The sequence below is a fragment of the Polyodon spathula genome, chromosome 4 (genome assembly GCF_017654505.1).
Source record: "Polyodon spathula isolate WHYD16114869_AA chromosome 4, ASM1765450v1, whole genome shotgun sequence".
NCBI classification, from domain to species: domain Eukaryota; kingdom Metazoa; phylum Chordata; class Actinopteri; order Acipenseriformes; family Polyodontidae; genus Polyodon; species Polyodon spathula.
The window spans coordinates 70,088,226-70,106,733 of NC_054537.1; the positions used below are offsets into that span (position 1 = coordinate 70,088,226).

General features: G+C 38.2%; 1 long non-coding RNA gene across 1 annotated transcript in view; it reads right to left on the reverse strand.

Moving 5' to 3' along the window:
- Positions 1 to 18,508, reverse strand: part of LOC121314805 — a 100,050-nt gene that overhangs the window by 66,540 nt on the left and 15,002 nt on the right. The window lies entirely within an intron of this gene.

Below are 18,508 nucleotides of genomic sequence, written 5' to 3' on the forward strand. Positions count from 1 at the left end.
CACCCAAGATGGCGTTCTCCATCTCGTAGAGATGTAGACATTGCGCAATTCCAGTGCTACGTACCAGTACATTGTAAGTGATATTTTAACAATCCCCTCTACATAAACATCAGCATCATTTGCAATAACAATGCAACTGTCGTGATGTAACATTTAAGTACATCTTTAGTTTCTTTTTTTTTCCACTTTCAGGTTTTTCCTCCGTTTCTCACCAACCCATCGGTAAGTACAGAATTATTTATTTGTCTTTTCTCTGTGCACAGTAGTTTACACTGCTAATATTTACTTAATGCTTTATTTGTACAGTTAACACACATTTATAAAACCAGCTCAACCAGCACAAAGAAAAGCATTGGTCCAAAGTGTCAATTTTGTTTATTTTACCCGGTGTGGGGACGGTTTTATTCTGTGATGCAGTCTTTGCTTTGCACTTTTTATTTTAGACCAGCTGAAAACAAGTAAAAAGATCTAATTATGCAAATTGTTAGTTCAATTAAGGGTCTAGTTAACCTGTTAAACCCCCAGCCTCCCACAGGCAATTTCCGCCTGGAGGGCTATGGCCTTAAATAAGTCACATTATCTTCCAAAGTATAGACAGCACAGGCATGGTTCAGGGCTTGAATTCAAGGTAACCCCCTGGCCATTAGGACTAAAACTGAGTAAGACTTTGATAAGTCTTACTCAGTACCACACAGGAAGGAGATATCCAGAAAAAAGACATAAAAAACAAGAAACACTTTTCATTTGTTTATATTCTATCGTCATTTTTTCATCTTGTAGCACATGGAGAGACAGATTTTTTTTCCAGTGCTTCCCCAACACGTCTACTACACTGGATAACAATTAAACTGATTGAATAAAGGGATAAAATTCTACATGAAGTTTTTACAAAGCAAGGCCCAAGGGTCCCCAAACCTCTCCAAAAATAAATAGTGTACATTTTTATGGCCAGTCATGCACTAGTTTCTTGAGCAAGTTCTAAAAGGGAGGTTACCTTCTGGCACCTCACATGTTATACATTGCCACATGAATTAGATTTTGTAATCCTCTTTACTTATTTGTCCAATATTTCATTCAAAAGGTGGCCTTTTTGGAGAGCTTTGGGGTGCCCTAAATGTATCCATGACGAGTATGCATGACAAATACTCAGTTCATATGCCACAACTGTCAGGCACATTGCTGTCACATAACTGTGTGTTTGTGCAGGAGAATGTTGCTACTGAGATTTTTTTGTAGCTCTGAATTTTCAGTACCTGACTATTTTTGTTACTCACTTGCTTGAAAGTATGTAAATGTCAAGAAGCAAAATAATGAGGAGATTTTTTTTTTTTTTCAAAATAAAGTGGTTACACTCATTCAAGCACTGCTGATAGGTGAACATATGTTAATTATTGGATAAAGGTGTCTGCTAAATGTCTAGAAGAAGAAGAAGATTGCAGACACCTTTGCTGCTCTAAATCAGGCTGCCAGACTGAAAACACCTTAGTTCGTTTCATCTGTACTTTGATTGACATGTGGTAAACAAATGATCTGAGTGAGTGATTATTGGAGCAGGCAGACAGCTATCTTGAAAGGCTAAGAAACCTACACTGTCTCTAGGTGAGTAACATCACTCCTTGTAATCACAGAAAAATAAAAGTTTGCTAAACACTCCCATGCAGTAATCTAAATCAATGAACATCAATGAGAAAATAATAAAGACGGCCGGGAAGCAACAATTACTTCTTGCAACTTGTATTGCATCTTAAAGATCCAGGACCGTATACAGCAGCACAGCACAGATGAGACATGGTGTTGCTCTTTACTATGCAATAAAAATTGTTAAAAAATGTTATTTCCATGTGCCCCTTGAGAGTCAAATGGTTGCATTTTCTAATAACATTTACAGTAAAAATGCATATTGAAAATTCTGAATAATAATAATAATAATAATAATAATAATAATAATAATAATAATAATAATAATAAATGTAGTCTGGATCCATTATACTTACAAATCCTGAAGAGGCTCCAATCCATCTTCAAATGCCGCTTCACAGATGCTGAATCAGCGCTCTCCAACCCAGAAAGTTGATCATTTTCGCCACCACTTTCACTATTATCCAAAACTTCAAAAAGACTGAATTGACTTCTTTTGGGATGCTTTGGAACACTGCTTGCCATTTCGTTCGATTTTAGAAATTTTACAAATTGAAACATCAGAAAACGGTAAGAAACCTTGATCCTATCTGCATAACACTGAGCTCTCGCTTGCAAATATGTGTCTTGTTTACATACGCACATCGATTACTCTTCAATGGATTAGGCTACAAACAAATTCAGGGTATGATTGGACAGCTTGTGACCTCTACAACGTGATCAGGGAGATTTCACCATGAACAGATACATGTAAGGCCAGACAGCGAAACTCGCAGCTAGTCGATCGGAGTTGTTTTTGAACCATGAGGTACTAGACACATTGTGAAGGGAATATCTCAGCCGTGAAATGGCGAATTCGAAAAATTCCTTCGCTGTTTGACAGTAGGAAAACGTTTTTGATATTGAGTCAGTTTTTTTTTGCTGTTTTGCTTTTGTAATAATATTACAGATGATTTTTAAATCTGATGTGTAATTACAGTACCATGTTCCGCCCGCGGAACAGGTGGGCATAAGAGGTTAAGTAATTGAGAGCTTGGTTGGAATGACAAACAGCAGCTCTTGGTCCCCAAGATCGAATTTGAGAAGCCCTGTTCTATTGCAACTGCTGTTACGTAATTTGAATAAAAAAAAAAGACATATAGCACACACTTAGAGAGAAAAAATGACTAAAATAAACATTTGAGTCCAAAGGAGTGGGCTTAATCATGTGGTAATGCCCGCCTCGTGCAGTTAACATAACAAGAAACTATTAGAATATGGAAACGTTAAACAACATAAATAGGTTTATCCCGATTTCACTTCAACATTCCAGCGGGGGAAGTTGATTGGTACTCAATTGTTTTCTGAATTATAATATAACCCTATAATTTTACATGCCAATATTAAGCTTTGTTGAATTCCACTTCAGAATCGTTGTCCTCAACAGCTTGTGAATGTCCTGATGCAGATGTTGAAGGCGTGGTGGTATCTTGTTTTTTGTCTGTATAAATTTGAGGAAGTAATGGAGCTCAACATGTTGTCAGTTGGCTTGAATCCAACAGAAAGGTTAACACACTGGGAAGTGAGCAACAGACCGTTGATGGTGTCTGATGCACCTGTTGTGTGGCTCCGTTTTTGTTAGATTAACTTAAATACCAGAGAATGTCAAGGGCAAATGTTGCCAGTTCCATCAGCATTCTCCTGCCTCCGAGATCCTCCAAAACCAGTGAATTGTACCAGAACTTGTCCACATCCATTCCTTTAAAGTTCTCTGGCAGTTTTATCAAGGGAATTTGCCTCCACTGGTCATCGATGAGCTGGAGAAAGTCAGTGTTCTCAGGATCCATGATTCATGGAACTTCTAGTAGAAGTGGCAACAAGGAGGGGTACCACGATCTTGAGCCCTGATCTGTGGCCATCAAGGGGTCAGGCATTCAATGTGAGTGAGAACTGGGTCATCAAAGTTGAAGCGTTTCTTTATTTCAAGGCAAGCAGTCACGAGGAAGCGCTGACATGAACTCGAAAGTCCATTAAGATGTCCTCCTGGTTGCGATTTGAATTTCCTTGTGTAAGGAGCTTCACATTCTGCATCACTTTAACACCCAGGTACATGTTTGTAAGAGGTACAAATTTGGATGCATCTGCAGGATCCATTTTGCTGAGTGGTGTCATTAGGACATAATTTCTTTCCATGTAGGACTGGAGAATGGCCATGTAAGTCTCAACCATTTTGCTGTGCAGAGTGGTAATCGCAGCTTTTTCACTTTTGAAAATTCTCATTTAAGTTGTAAACTTTGGAAGACTCCATTCCAGGAAGTAGTAGTAAAGGCGAAGTGATGCATCGTTTAAACAGTTGTAAATATGTTCTGCTGCGTTCCATCAATCTTCGAGCCACTGTGAAGTGAAGAACAGGTGGAGGGCATCCCACTGGCTATGTAGCCATTTTACAACTTGCTGTAGTGATAGCCACTGTGTTTGTGGGGGCTTTAGCAGTTTGTGGGGTTCCACACTGCAAAACTCTTGAAATTCTTGGAACTGGGCTACACATTTTGCGCTGTTCTTAAAATAATTATAAACATCTCTTGCTAAATTCTCACATCTGCGAGGAAGCTGCTTGCACGCCTCAACGTGCAAAGCTGCAACGTTGCACTAAGATGCTGGGAAAATCATTCTGCATGCGACTGGCGACTGAATTATTTTTACCCATCATTGTGTTGCATCCGTCAGAACTGAAACCAATAATGTTTGCAAGAGGTACGCCTGCATTACTGAATGTTTTAATTGTTTCCACATATAGACATTCTGCTGTGGCTTCTCTGTGTGCAGCATCCTGAAAAAATCTGAACGAGCTTCCAGAAGCGGCTTTGAACTGGCTTTGTAGAATCATCGAAAAAATGCACGACAATGCAGAGGATTTTCACATTGCCGATGTCACTCCACTCGTCAATTAGGTGGCTGAATTTCTTGACTTTGTTATTTTGAGGACCTTACAGTAATCCTCAATCACCAATGACATGCTTTGTGATCGCAGTAGCCTTTGTGCGGCCAAAACTAATAATTTGTGCTACTTTTGAGTCCTTAAAAGTGTCTTTCAGCACATCAGTCAAATGATCAGCGGCTCGCATAGCTATGTTATGCTCAGACAAAAATCCTGAAAGCTTCAGCTCTGCAGTTTTAACAGCAGTTTCTAAATTTACTTTTTCAGTACTCGCATGCATGCACTTTGTGATTGACATCTGATTTGGAGTCAAACATTTTACTTTTTCTTGGTGCTTCTTTGATTGTAAATGGTTTTTCAGAACACTATGTTCTGTAGTTATTTGTATTTTACAACAACGGCATATTGCTCTTGTTGTGTTGCCAACCACAGGCTGTAACCACCCAGCGAATAAAAAGTCAGACTCCCATTCTTTTCGATAGAATTGTTGCCGGTGTTTTCCTTTCTCATACTACTTTTTTTTTTAGGGGGTGGGGGGTAATCCGCTTTGCTGTCAGTATTGATGTTGCTAACGACGTCTAGGCTAGCTTTCAAATATACTGGTTAACTTAAAAAATATTTTACTGTGCTAAGCTTAGTCGTCGCACGTCTCTACCACACCCACGGAAGCCATGTTCTCTTTTGCCTCTCACCTACGGTAAGGTAAGACTCCTTTGTTACTAACTGAGTGTGTTTTGAAAGAGCTTTTCCAATTCGGCTGCAGTTCCCCTGCATTCATGCTATAAGCTGGCTTTCGTGGAATCAGCGGCTCTAAAATTTAGCTTCTTTCTGCACCTTTCCTTACAGCCTGCCTCGCTTGCATTGCAGGCTGTGCGTATTTACTGTCTGTCGTACGTGTGTGACTGCTTGTGCAGTACTGATTTGACGGAATGTGTATTGCCTTTTCAGCCTACAGTCTTGGGGAGAATGCAGTTCCTCCACCGGGGCTAGGTTTTGCTGTACCCCCGAGTGATGCCGCCAGTAGCCATGCACACAGTTGAGCGAAATATAAATAAATACATATTATTGTGTACTGTTGCGTGTTCAGCAGTGTTTGACCCTGTCATAGTGCTCTGTGTGTACAGTACTGCGCATAGCGCCCTCGGTGCACACGGTGCTCGGTGCGCATTGTGTCTAGTACCACGGTGCGTATAGCGTCCTCAGTGCTCAGTACACTCGGTGCATACAGAGCCTTAAGATTGATGCGCATAGCGCCCTCAGTGCTCAGTACACTCAGTACTCAGTACTCACAGTATCTAGTAACCAGGTGTGCAAAGCACCCTCAGTGTTTGATACACTAGGTGCACGCGGTACTTGGTGCATGCAGTATCTTGATGCACTCTGCTTGTACACTATGCTCCATTCCACTGTAGGCTACGCACTGCCAGAAAGTGGTAGAGGAATTGCTGCAGTGCTCTCACCGAGAACACAAGGTGTCTCGGCAGGTAGCCTCAATGCTCCCTTCCTGTACTCAAGTAAGGGAGAGAACGAAATGTTGGCATCCACCGTACTCGCTAGTCTGTCTGGCCGGACAAATGGTTTATAACAGAGGACTGAACGAATCCTTATTCCATGTCCCTATTCGTCCAGGGCAAAGGACATATCTCCGCTTTGCCTTTCATTGGAGTGTCATTGATTTTTTTGTGCTGACATTCGGCCTCTCCTTAGCCCCGTCCCGCACATTTTCGAAGTGCATGGATGCCGTCCTAGCTGCCTTTCGTCCTAACTACCTGGACGACTTGTCAATCTGTTCTAGTTGCAGGAAGGAGCCGTGGTCCCTACAGCGATTGTGACGAAGCATTTGTTGAGGCAGAGTCTCACTCTTGATGCCAGAGCCAATTAATACAGGAGCAAAGTACGGTCTACTTGGGTCTCCGGCTGGATTCCCTTACGATATCGACAGAGTAGCTGCGATTAACTGCCTGGCCCTATTCAACAAGGGTTCACAGTATAATTGGTGTTTTGTTCAAAATGACTGGGTCTGATGGACGTAGCTTCATCAGACACCTGACTGGTGTTACTCCACATTCGCCTGATCCAAGTGTGGTTCAGTGTTTTTCGGCTACACCCCAAGCGTGATACACAGTCGTCTGACCGTGTCTCACCTATGCTGGGAAGCCCTACGCTGCTGAAGGCAAGCCTCTCATCTGAGCGAAGACTTAAGAATGGGAGTAGTTGGGTACTTTGGATACGACAAAAAGTTATTAAGTATAGGATAGGTAATTTGTTAGTTTCAGTTTGTTTTATTCTCTATTAAATTCAGTAGGGCTGGGATGGTAGTGTTTTGTTTACTATCATTTTCATGAAGACCCGATACATCGTTTTTTCATAATGCAAGAAACATGTAAATAATAAGTACATATATTTTCATCAAATCTAATCACGAAAAGTAAACATTTCTCCAATTGAACTTAAAACTACACATTTCTAATTATTTGTCTAATCACACTGTCGACGAGGTTCCCCACAAAGTTAATACAACTTAAAAAATATTAGTCGTACCTTGACAGCAAATGGATTAGAGAAAAAACAAAAACAAATAAAAACTCCAAACTCAAGAATAACTCTTTACAAGTGCAACGTAACAAAGTCTGTGCTCTCTCCAGAGCTTCTCTTCTGTTTTTATTCAGAAATATTATGGCATCCACATTCTCCGGTTTCAAAGAAGAATGCTGTTTGTTTACAAGCATCCCTGCTTTGCTGAACACACGCTCGCTCTGGACTGATGTTGCTGGGATACTTAACATGCTCTTTGCCAAAGCTGCTAGTTTGGTAAAGCTGTCTGGTTGTTTTTCTACCAAATCATGGGATCTTCACTGATGTTTAATGTTTCAGAAACATAAATCGCTCTTGTTGGATTAAGGTTTCCTTGGATGTAGTGTGTGTTTGTTGCAGTCCGTGAGGTAACAATTCCTTTGCTTGTTCTGTCTTCATTTTCTTTTTAACAGGCAAGTCCTCTATGCTGCACTCACTTGTACCGGCACAATTTCCATCATTTTCGAGGTTGTCCTCCACCAGCCTCACTAGTTTGGAAGACATTGCTTCAGCGCAGGCTTTGGCCTCTTCAGATAGGAAATCCAGATGGCGAAATCGTGGGGTCAAGAACTGACACAAAAAGCAGTGGCATAACCTCATTACTTGGGTCATTCAGCTGATGTAAACAAAATCGCTGAGACAGATTTACGCACTAGCGTATCTCTCAAACTCTGTGTAACTGGAATTAGCAAATCATTTGAATTTGAAGAAGACGGTGTCTCCCCTTCATCAGGAACTTCAGTCATTCTGTTTTATCCCTGTTGCAAGTGGGTACAAAGAACTAGCTGTAATGTTTTTTTTTTATCTGCACTCAAAAGTACTGTAACCAGTTTGAATGGCTGTAGTAGAGGTAGTATCTCAGCCATTAGCTTCCTTTGCTCAGTTGCAAAGTAGCTTGCGTCAGACTTTCTGGTCAAATTCCTTCCGGTTTGCCCAAACGGCAATAACGTATGGACTTGTCGTATGTCCTCTGTATATTGTGCCCTGCACAGCTCACACTTGCCTCGCTACCAAAAAGTAACACGGCACGTTTGCTTGCGGAAAGCAATGACATTGCTCTGTACACATTGGCTGCGTTGTCATGAACAAAAGCTATTACTTTTGTAGCCACTTCAAACTTTGTGTTTATGTGATTAATCGCTTCTGCTAAATTCACAGCTGTGTGTCTCGTGTAATTTACGCTAATGCTTTTGACTCGAGTTCCCAGTTTTGCTTAATGTAATGGCAGGTGACTGTTAAAAACACTTCTTGTGTCATGCTTGTCCATACCTTGGTAGTGATGGACATTGAATTACACGCCTGGCTTAAATCCTGTCAAAAGCTTTTTCTTTGCATGTTCGTGGTCCAGAGTAATGAATTTGGAGACTGTTTTTTGACAGGACATTTCATAGCCTGGAGCACGATTCACAGTCAGATTTTTAAAGGCATCTCCCTCTATTTTATGAACAGGTCTGATATCTTGTGTGACAACATCCACTATCAGGCTTGTTATTTCTTTTGCTCTCACACTTTTTAATCAACTTGCTTTTCAAAATAAGATGTCACTGAAGGTGTTGCTTCCATTTGTTTTTTTACATGTGTTGCCGCTGTCATGTTTTGTCGGGCGCTGTCTTATTAAATGATCCCGCAGGTTGCCGGTATTGCCACAGAAGCTCATTAAAACTCTACAAACACCGCATTTGCCCTTTCCATTTTGTTCTTTTGTAAAAAAAAAAAAAAAAAACTTCCAAATGCCTGACAGCATTATTTAAAATGTAATTAAATTGAATTAATTTAATTAAATTAACTAGCAAAGTCTGATCCTGAAATGCAGCCTACCTCTAGTCTCTTCTATAGTTTCTTTTTTGTTTTGTTGTCACTCTTACTCTGAAAACCTAAGTGCTGCATTGTGTGGGTGGGGAGGTTGTTGTTGTTATTTAAAGGAACCAATGGGAATGCAAGGAATAAGAGTGTAGATTTACATTTTGCCGGTCCTATTAATGAACTGATAGATGCAGTTTTTTTTTTTTAAACATCGATGGTTATTACAACGAATCTATGCACTGCCCCAGCCCTAATATTCAGATTTTTTTTTTTATTTATTTATTTTTTTAAACGAGGACGTTATAGGTTCATGTTGCTGCTGGGCCATGAACGGATTTAAGTTCAACAACTCCTCTAAATAACATGTTACTGCTATTAAGCACTGGTAATAATCTGAAGCCATGGTATTGCAAAATGACAGAATCCCGTTTTTACTTTAGAAATGTTTTTTTTTTTTTCATTAGAAACTTGTCATTCTTTTGTTTAAGTGAATTTTCTGCTTTGATGTTGAAGCTTTCTGTGCACTACCCATTCAAGCAAACCAAGTAGGAATTTACTTAAGAAGCTTTTCAAGTCAAGTAAGCTTTTGTGTATAAATAATTATAAATAGTTTAATCTTACTTTAAAAGGCACGTACCTGAATCGTAAGGTAATTAAACTGTTTGCTTCATGCTGTTCTGTCATCATGTGTGGTCCTTCCTGCAACTAAGTCATACTGTTGAAATTGTTTTATTCAAGAAAAAAAAAAAAAAAAATAATAATTCTCTTTTCTACTCTCAGCAGTTAGTACTTCAGTTTGCCCCCGTGCTGTTTAACAAAGTTAGGCGACTATGATTGACAGAAAATTATTTGACAACTGCTTCTCACATTGATTAAAACACTGAATTGTTGTACTGCTTTTAGAGTGAAACACTCACCTACAGATACCAAAACTCGGGAATAAGAAAGGCTACTGGTCCAGAGCTTATCTATAAAAGTGATTTATACTTAATTTTTTGTTATTATACAGTTAAATAAACTCTTAGTGCAAAAACTATTTTTTTTACAGTTGGTTGTTAGTTATCAACATAAAAAATGATGTCAGACTCAAACTGTATGAACCTTGTACTTATGATATCTGATTGAGTTAAGCAGAGATTGTATATGGGGGTGGGAGTTTCAGTCAAAGTGATCATTGGTCACTTTCACCCATGAACATTTTTTATATATTTTTTAAAAATATTACACAGACAGGGTTTATTGCATAAACACTCTTTAGTATCAAAAAATACTTTTTTTTTGCATTTACTATTTTTTTTTTATGTTTTTTATTTACAGTAGTTATTTTTGGTCCCCAAAGTTTTTTGTCACTTACAGGCTTACCGGGTGCCAATTACCACACAGTTGATGTATAAGGAATAAAGCACAACTTGAAATACTACAAAGGGGAAATTGACTTGTTGAACTCTCCCTTTTAATCCCATCGATCTTTTAATCCCATGTCCATGCATCATAATTAACAAACAAAACATACAGAACAAAGAAACAATGGCACAGGGGCCAAAATAAAAGCAAACAAAAGAATAACCACTCGTAAGCTGGGGATTTGACTTCACAGCTCGAGGCTACTGCAATCTCCTAGCCATACAGATGGCTGTGTTTACATCGAGGAGGAGAGTGTCCACTCCATCTATAGAACTACAGATAACCTCTTGTATGTCGTGCTACTAAACTTAATTCTTCTTCAGCATCTGTATCGGGTTTGAATCATTGTCATTATGTCCATGCATCACTAGTCCTTGCTTAGCCAGGTACTGAATGCGAGTACAAAAATCATTAGATCAGCACATTTGGCTCTACAATGGATGGGCAAACCCAGTCTGGATAGTTCCACCCCAGTTGAGAACTGAATTGATCTATTCTGTACCTGACACTCCTTTAGGTGGACACCAGGGTTTTGAGAAAACTCAGAGACAAAGATATGAGCTGGTGGTGAGAAATGAAAAAGGGCCCACAAGTACTGTGACAATTGTATAACATGCACCCAAAATAGCCCGACAACAAGCACACATAATGTACCCCTTAGGCCCTAGAGAAGGAGTGGCTCATAGACAGAATTACAGACAGAATTCATAGGACCTTTGCCTCATGCTAGCAAAGGGAATTTTGTTTTCTAAATTGGTAGAGGCTCCCCCACAAAAAAAGCTAGATGGGTACTCCCCACGTCAGAAATCTGATCAAGGGACACATTTTACAGGGCGAGTGATGCAATTCATGCAATTCAGTTGTGTGTGTACAAGTACTGTTCGAAATTCTTACATTAAACACAGGAAAATCACACTATGGTCAGAGACAGTTTCAATAATTTCTCGCTTTGAAACTCTGTCTCTGAACATTGTGTGATTTTCCTGTGTTTAATGTAAGGCTTTTTGAACTCCTGCCTAACGTAGCCCAAACGTGTTAACCATGCAACTCTGCACGTATACACTTACACCCACGCTGTTTCAACGAGACGAAGTTGAACTTGTATAACCTTGAGTCTCGTCTTTGTTTCCATGTTACTACTTCAACAGCTGTTTCCTCATTTCTGTTGTAAAACTACAAGCCTGAAATCCAGCAATAAAATTGTTTACTTCTGCTTAAATGACGCAATAGAGCTCCACCTCCTATCAGGACAGGAACTTTCAAATTATGGCTATATGACATGTATTTTCTAAGTTTAATAAATATGACTCAATTTTATTGAAAATATGACCCATGTACGCCATATATTAAAACATATTGTAGCAGCTGGATATCCAGCAGGAGGAATGGAAGAAGCAGACAGGAAGGAGTCAGGTTTGCTGAAGAAAACTGTTAGATGCTCTTTATTGAAATGGCCACATCAATACAAGCCAGATTAGAATATCTAGATAGATTTTCAAGTTATTAAACACACACGTGTGTGTATATATAATTGCAATATGGTTTGTTTTTCTTTTCAATTTACCATCCTAATGAGGGTTTCTCATATTCAGTGAAGCACCATTAATATGAGCTTAGTGTAAGCTAATTAATCTAGGTCTTAATGTGTTAAGCACAGAATTATGTTCTTGACAGCTTTATGGGCTTTAAGTATATGTAAAAGAAAGAAGCCACTTTGTAGGTTCAACACTTCACTGGTTCAGTATGTGCCAATTCATCTTACCGTCACCAGGTGGTGCTGTGTTGCTTTTTTATGGCAGAATGAAAGTGTTGCACCTTGCTATTATATATGTTTGGCAAGAGAGTTAGGGCATCACAACTCTGCCATGGCCTGGCCAATCACTGGATATGAACCTCATTGAGCATACATTGATACAGATTCTTTACCAGGAGTGGACTGCAGTCCTGCAGGCCAGGATTGCTGTTCTCGTCCAAACAAGGTGTCAGTGTGTTGCTACCTTGCATAAGGCAAAGGGCTGCTCCACAAAGTATTAACCCCACTCATATGTTGCCAATGCTGTGTGTGGTTCCAGAACAAACAGGTGTTATTTCAAACTTGGGTGGCCACTTATGTCAAGTTTCTGTGTATCTTGAGAGTCGCTAATCCAATATTTTATTGACACTATCAGTATATAGGTACGCTCTTGTTAACGATAGAAATCTTATATTCAGGTGAGACTCTTGTAAATATTTTATACTAAATATATGAAACATTAGGAAATTATTCAGTGTAGCATAAGCCAACATAATCGCAACTCACCACATATCACAGTTATCATATATATGCGGTGCAATACTCATGTCAGTAATACTGTTTTTTTAATACTTCTGCAACATTGATTGGACTAAAGGATATTTTTTTTATAATTGTAATTCACAATTGTATTAATATCCAAATGTTGAATAAAATAATCACCAAAAATCCTGTCTCTGTGTTGTCATGTTTGCCATAAAATTGCAGCTTTTGGAGAAAGCTGATTTGTAGCATTGTTAAATACTGCATAGGTAACTTATCTTTGAACTTCACACTAAAACGTGGAACCGGGAAACTACAGATGAGCATCAGTATCACCTTCATAACACTTAAAATCATGGAATCAGTTGTAAGAGGGAAGTTAGAGGAGTATCTATGTAGCAACGGCATCATAGGAGACAGCCAAATCAGATTGAGGAAGACAATTCTAAGCAGTCACTGAAACGATGGACACAAAAAGAGCCTATGACATCATATAATTGGACTTCCAAATATCCTTTGACAAAGTGCTACATGAAAGGCTAATCCTCAGTATGCAATCAATGGGCATCACATGCATGTGGATACAAAACTGGTTGAAACACAGGAAGTAGAGTATTGTAGATGGAAAATACCTAACTCGGGCCGCAGGGCTTCAAAGTTGGACCACTCATGTTTCTTGTCAACATCAACGACTTAGATTGGCCTCCTCTCATTCATAAACTTTCAATTGTATTATGTTCTTAAACAGCAACTTTGAAAGGAACCTGTGTGACCTCAAGGCAGATGTATAACAATAGGAAGTAAACAAAATATATGGTGATTGTAATGCAGCTGTTCTTGCAGTGTTGCAGATTTTGGAGTGCTAACTAACAATTTTAAATTCTGTTTTCATTAGAAATCACTGCCCTCATTTGTTGTGTTCACATTATTTGTTGCTTGCTTCTATATGTCGATTTTTCAAATACAGTAATTAGGCACCACAAAGCTACGTAAACCTTTAACCAATCTATTTTATTAAACATCTGATTATATGCATATAAATGTAACACATACTGTAGGTATAGCAAACATTTTTAAACATGATGACTACATTTACCTCCCCTCTCCTCTTCATTTTGTAATGTGCATATATAAATAAATAAATCAAACAAGGTAAGCATACATTATAGAAAGGATTATAGTAATCTTATCAGGGCTTATCTGTATTCAGATCAAGAGCATTTTCTCATTTCTTATTTTCCAAGGATTTTAGGTTTTACCCATCCAGCACCGCTATCTACAGAATGGCTTAGTTGATCTGTTGCCTCGATTAGAATCCACATAGTCACGCATGAATCTCCTGTGGGTTGCATGTCATCTACCTCGTAGTCACGTTCTAGTAAGAATTGTATTGACTGCAGCTTTCCTTTTAAATTTATTTAATCAAGCTGTATAAGTCAAGAGACTGAGATTTAGATTCTCATGAATGAAGAATTGAAAGAAAATCTGTGAAGACGGAACAGCAGATGCTCATATATAAAAGTAGTCAATTTATCAGTTAATGTACAGTAGCAGATTATGATTAAGTACAGATTTATTAGTAATACATTAATTCAAATATATAAATAAATGAGTGGCGGCTCGTCATAAGAGGCTACAGAAGCTAAGCCTATGTGTAATTCTGTAAAAGTATAAAAAAACATTTCACTTTAAAAACTATCGCTGTGCAATAACCATACTGATCTGTGATAGCTGAGTATTGCAGATGGTTTTAGTTTAGCCTCTAGTGCGTGTTCCATATGTTTCAAACCTTACGTCATGCTTTGCAAGGTGTACTGTACTGCTGTTGGCTAACATGACAGAATCCCACCCTTTGAGTTTTGTGTAACCTCAAAATGAATGAATTCTGTGAGTATTCCACCTTCAGCCATTTCCTGTAGCGCCACACACTTCAAATACACTTGTCAAAATAACATAAACCACTTCCTATATTAATTAATTTATGGCACCTGCAGTGAAAAACAAAAAAGGTACACTAATAGGGCAATCAAGAACGTTCTTTTTATACAGTTATTAACACAGACATACATGCATGCTTATTTCACAGTGCACGATGCATTTTCATTTAGTTTATAGTCAATATGAAGCTACAATTATGTGCAGTACGGTCATTTCGTAGTTTTGTGTACATATATTTCTTTAGGTCTTATTTACTTGTTATGGTCCTACATAGACACATTTGCAGACTGGATCATTAGCTTCATTGGTCTGAAGCTGGTGCTGTTTTTAAAACAACAGTTTTGATGGTCATAATTCCATTCAGAATATCTGTAGGCAATTGATTTCTTATGTCTATTTTTAGAAGGTTCATCTGAGAAAAAACTTGTTCTAATTCTGCAGTACTGTGGGAAAGGCAACATATTAATGGCAAACTTGGCAAGTGTAGGAAAACATGGTTCTCAGTTAGCTGTAGACAAAAGCACAATTTTGTGCCAGTTTTCATCAGCTGCCAGATCCCGTCTAAGGTCCATCAAGTCAGTCAGTCACTTGTTACTGCATAAATTCCATATAGGCTATCCACCGTATTTCTAATAACAATCTGGTAAAAGCACTGCAAGCCAGACGATGTCTCCTGAGCTTACAATGCTTTGGCTACTTGGTTGAAGAAGGTACTAATTTCAGCAAAGTATTGTTAATTAAAATTCTTGTTTTGATACTTTTCACTGCCATCACATAAGGTGTAGGTATATGGCACACGTATTAGTGTTAATGTGACTTTTTTTTTTTTTTTTTTTTTTTTACTGACTTGCATTACATGTATGGATAAGTAACCTTAAGTCTTACTTATTTATCAACCACCAATGCAGCAAAGGCAGTTTTCCTTGCTTTTACTGTTGACACACTTCTTGAAGAAGATGCTCTTTCTCCAGGGTCAAGGATAAGGTTTTTGGCAGTTCTGGGCTTTCAGCACCATATACTGGAATGTGTCCTCTTGTCCTTTCAGTCCAGAATACAAACTCAACTTTTGTGAGGATAAGAGGAAGGATTCCGGAACACGTTCGCTAGCGTTTACACTACTAAACTATTCCAGAATACGTCCTCTTGTCTGCTCGTTCCAGAATATTTGTGCTAGTGTAAACACACCTATTGTTTGCTGTATTCAAGCAAAATCAAACCAATTCACTTGTGTTGCCATGCGAAAGTGGCTGAGAGTAAACTCTGGGTCAGCCAGTTGGATTTTGTATGAACACAAGGAGATACACTCAGTGTTGTCAGATTGGGCAGGTTCACATCCAATTGGGCTTGTATTTTTTTATTGTGCATGAAAAAATGGTTTTGGACATATACCTAATTTTTTGGTTAGTTTTGGGCATTTGTGCAGTTATTACATTTGGATATATTTTTGAATAGCTATATTTTTATGCAAACTACTAAACTATATCATACACAACCGTTAGTGTTTATATCACTGTTGATAAACATTGTAACAATTACAAGCATCAATATCTGTGGATATGACGAACATGCCATTATGGGTAGCTTATGATACATGCGCGCCTGTTAATGAGATATATACTACTGATAAAAGATACAGTATACAGGAAGGAGTGGGATTCTGATCATGAACTAAATGTAGACAGTTCTCTGATATGATTTCTTAAAAATGACAGTTGAAATAGAATGGGACTAAAACTGTTGTCAAACACTTACGCCACATTCGATTTGGACTGCAAAGAAATGGCCTAACTTCCGTCTCATTTACAACAGGCCTCCTCAGAGCTGCTGGAAAAGTTTGACAGCAGCATGTATAATGGCTAATGCAAACCATTTCAAGGTGACTGCACGTGTACATAGTTTAATGAAAGCTTAAATACTTCTACATTTCAGTTCATACATAACATACAGGACATTTTCTTCACATTTTTTGTACATACATTCTTGGAAGTATATGTGGCTCACACAGACCTGTAATCAAAATTCAGGAAGGTTAGGAATTGTTTACATTGTTTCAAATGCAAAGCTTTATCGACGTATAATATAAATTATAAGAGGGAAAGCAATTTGTATTTTTTCATTAAAATAGATGACTAGCTTTACTTGTCACTTAACTCTGGCTACAAAAGTTGTTTTATCTTTTGAAGTCCTTTGCTTTTGCAGTTCCAAATGCACTAACCACTCTGCTACCCATAGTTACACCATGTGTGTGTGTGTTTACGCACTGCTGAGTTTTAATTATTCTAATACCTTAAGATAAAAATGTAGCAAGAAACTGGAAAGCACCATGTTTGATGGTTTAGGCAACCTAATATTGGGCTACTTTTGGACTGGTGTTTTAATTTCACGCAACCCTGGATACACTGCCTATGTTGAAATGTCAGTGAGTTAAGTTCTTCCAGTTTGCGGACAATTCCTTGTCTGTTTTGGCCCCTCTTATGGCTTTGGGCCCTAGGCAGCAGCCTATGCGTTAATCTAGTCCTGACCCTGACAACAATCTGAGTTTGTCACAGAATTTTATATTGCTTTTTGACTTTGAAAAGATGACATGCCTTATGTGCTTATCCAATTTATTTTTTAACTCAATACCTGTAGAATGGAATTCATTTTACCCTCAATCAATCCTGAAATTATTGTAAACATACAGAACAAGTAGTATGAGTAGTATAATATGAAATTATTGTAAACATACAGAACAAGTAGTATACCTTGCAAGGCATGGTATAGGGCAACTCAAGTTTTTAGTTTTTTATATATATATATATATATATATATATATATATATATATATATATATATATATATATATATAATATATAAAAAATCTCTAGAGTTTGCTAGCAACTATAAAGGCTTCCAAGAAAACATGGTTGAATCACCACAAATATTCACTAATACAGCTAGCTACATTTCCTATAATTAGTTAATGTGCTACTAAAGTTGTATCATGTACAGAGCATAATCTTACGCTGAAGTTTAAGTGCACTGTTAGATACAGCTGAGGAGCTATAGGCCAATTTGTGGGTTTTGAACCTTAGCAGAGGTCAAAGGTCGTGGGTAATGACATTTTTTTTATAGAGCACGTATGATCCCTGAAGCGCAAGGAGACAGTTTTTAGCTTAACCTTTTGGAGAGGTCAGAGGTTGCGGGTGATGACATTTTTCATAGAGCACATATGTCTTCCTATACGTGTTCCATTATAACTATGACCCCATCGGCACCCCCTAGGAGATGAAATTTAAACGTTAATTCCAAAATGGCTGCCAAACCATGTGACCAATCTGCTTTAGATTTTAGCGGTTATTTCTTTATTATGGGGTGCACAACTGTTTACATTGAAGAGCATACGTGCAACATTTGTCTTGTTATGGGTCATAAGTCATTTTTTAATTATCAGTATAGCCGCCAAACCATGTTACCAAAACACACCATATTAAAAATCGACAGTTTTAATTTTATCTTTTAGAGAGGTCAAAGGTCGCGGGTGATGATATTTTTTCGTAGAGCACATGAGTTCCTATACATGTTCCATTATAAATTTGAGCATATCGGCAGGCCCTAGGAGATAAAATTTAAACAAATTCCAATATGGCTGCCAAACTGTGACTAATCTGCTTTTGGTTTTAGTGGTTATTACTTTATTATGGGCCGTACAGCTACCAACATTGAAGAGCATACGTGCACCACCTTTTTGTTATGGGTCATAAAAAAAAGTTTTTCAATTATGGATATTGCCGCCAAACCATGTGACCAAAACACGCCATTTTGAAATCGACAGTACGTCACATTACCCTCTACTACCATACTCAGTTTCATGTGTCTAGTTAATTGCAGTATGGATTTTTACTTTAATATCTGTAAATATAGCACTCGTGAAATCTTTATATTGCTCACTGCATCCATGTTTTTTAACAAAAAAGCAC